The sequence below is a fragment of the Helianthus annuus genome, chromosome 13 (genome assembly GCF_002127325.2).
Source record: "Helianthus annuus cultivar XRQ/B chromosome 13, HanXRQr2.0-SUNRISE, whole genome shotgun sequence".
NCBI lineage: Eukaryota > Viridiplantae > Streptophyta > Magnoliopsida > Asterales > Asteraceae > Helianthus > Helianthus annuus.
The window spans coordinates 154292374-154294534 of record NC_035445.2 but is presented as its reverse complement, the minus strand read 5'-3'; the positions used below and the strand labels follow the sequence as shown (position 1 = coordinate 154294534).

At 42.3% G+C, this 2161-nt stretch overlaps 1 non-coding gene across 1 annotated transcript; it reads left to right on the top strand.

Moving 5' to 3' along the window:
• Positions 1-288: 288 nt before the first annotated feature.
• LOC118486149 lies at positions 289-394 on the top strand. Its single transcript, XR_004878005.1, has one exon. It is a non-coding gene; the product is annotated as a small nucleolar RNA R71 (small nucleolar RNA).
• The last annotated feature ends 1767 nt before the right edge of the window (positions 395-2161 follow it).

Sequence of the window (2161 nt, the reverse complement as noted above, 5' to 3'; positions counted from 1 at the left end):
GCAACACTAGGGCACTGATCAGCTCTGTGCCCGATATCCCCACAATGACCACACATGGGGTATTGTCCCCCGGCCTCAAGTGTGTGCTCGACTTCCCACACCATTGATTCACGATCTATTCTCGATGAGTATGCTTTTCTTTTAGAGGTATGTGCGTTCTTCTCCAGGTAATCCCAATCAACATGCTCGTAACTTGTACCAAATGTACTGTTCGATATCAAGCTAAGATCTCTCGCGTCCTTATCTGTTAACCCCTCATGGAAAGCATTAAGCAACTCCCACAGTTGTATACCATGACGTGGGCAATTCTTGATCATCATTTTGAACCGATTAAACGCTTCATGGAAAAGCTCACCAGATTGCTGTTGGAAATTCCAGATGTCTTTCCTAGCATTATTGGTTCGTTAAGGCACGTAAAATTCATCCAGGAAGAGCTGCTGCATATCGGGCCATGTAAATATCGAAGCAGATGGCAAAGAGTGAAACCATTTTTGCGCCTTGTCCTCGAGTGTGAATTGGAAAAGAACCAATTTCACATCGTCCGCTGTGAAACCCTGACTGCCGATAGTATTACACTGTGCATCATATGCGGCGATATGCAGTAATGCAGATACGGCTCTTCATGTGCTAGACCATGGTATTTGGGTAAGCTGGAGATCGACTGTGCTCGTACCTCGAATGATCGACCTCCTAGTAATTGAGGAATTACAACAGGTGATGGGTTGTTAGCAATCGCAGGCTTGAAATGACTTTTGACACCCCGCACCGGTGGTCGGTCATATCTTCTTAGAATGCCCTCAAAATTGTTGATCAGTGGAACCAAATTCCGTGGAAGTGGCCTCTGTTGAACCGGTATTTGTTGCACCGGTGGCGGCAATGGTAAGTCTAAAGGCCTTCCCAGAATTGGTTGTTGCAATTGTCGTTGATACCCAAACATGCCCGAGTTTCCTCGTTCTAATACTCTCGAACCCATGTTTCCTTGGTAATTACCCAAATACATTTCTTGCCGCTCACCTTGATCACCATAGCTATCATACTCATCGTAACCATCCCCAAATTCCCTTGAACTATTTCCTTGATAAAATATTGAAGTTCTGAAAGAGAACTGTTGATGCTGAGCTGGTTGGTAATGGGAGGGTTGTGTCGGTAACGGAATTAAAGTGGATGAGTTAACAGGTTATGTTTGATTAGGTGGGGCAGTGCTATGATCATCAACAATCCTCACATATGGTGAGGAATGTTGGATGTTAGAGGTTTGGGTGAATAGTTGGTTGAGTTGTAAAGGGTGGCATGTTGTCTAAATTTGGGAACAGTGGTGGTGGCATAGGTGGAAGTGGAGAAGTAGCTTGGGTGGATTGTGGTTGTTATTCAGACGGTATAAAGGTGTTAGGTGATGGCTATGTAGGAGTCGGGGTGAATTGGTTTTGTAGAGGTGAATTTTCGAGTTGCTTCTCAAGGTAGCTTGCATTCTCCATTGTTTTTAGATTTGAAGTTAGTGCTCGCACTATCTTGTTTTCTCGTTGCACAACTCGAGTGTGCCTAACGGTTCTCTCGATTTCCGGATCAAATTCTAGTGGTGAAACCTTTCTGGAGTTTCGCATATGATGCAAATATGAGATCACCTACGCAACACAAACAATAAAACCTCACGTAATTCTGAACAAAACAAAACAAAAGTGACGCTATTTTTGGACCTTTTTATCTATTTTAATAAAACCTAACACTAAACACTTTGCGCACGCCTCCCCGGCAACGACACCATTTTTGATGTCTGTCGTGAAGAACATGTAAAAACCGAAATAAACTATGTAGATAGGATAAGTCGGGTATCGAACCAGAGGAGGGTTGTGGAAAGTGTTGTGAATTAAATACTACTAAACTAATTGTAATAATGGAAAACCTTGTTGTTGAGAGTTTGATTAACTAGAAAATTATGAAAATACGAAGTTGTAAACAATGGGAGAGAACAATGGCTCCTCCAGATTTCAGATTCAAAGCAAGTTTGGTCTGTGTTTGATTGTTTACAATTACATAGACATAACTGTATAATCTAATTAGCTGATTGTGATAAAGGAGGACTAAGTACTCTGATCGATTTGGGGCATCTTCCTTTGCCAAACCACTTCTCCAACTAGCTATATCCCCCATGTATGTTTCCATA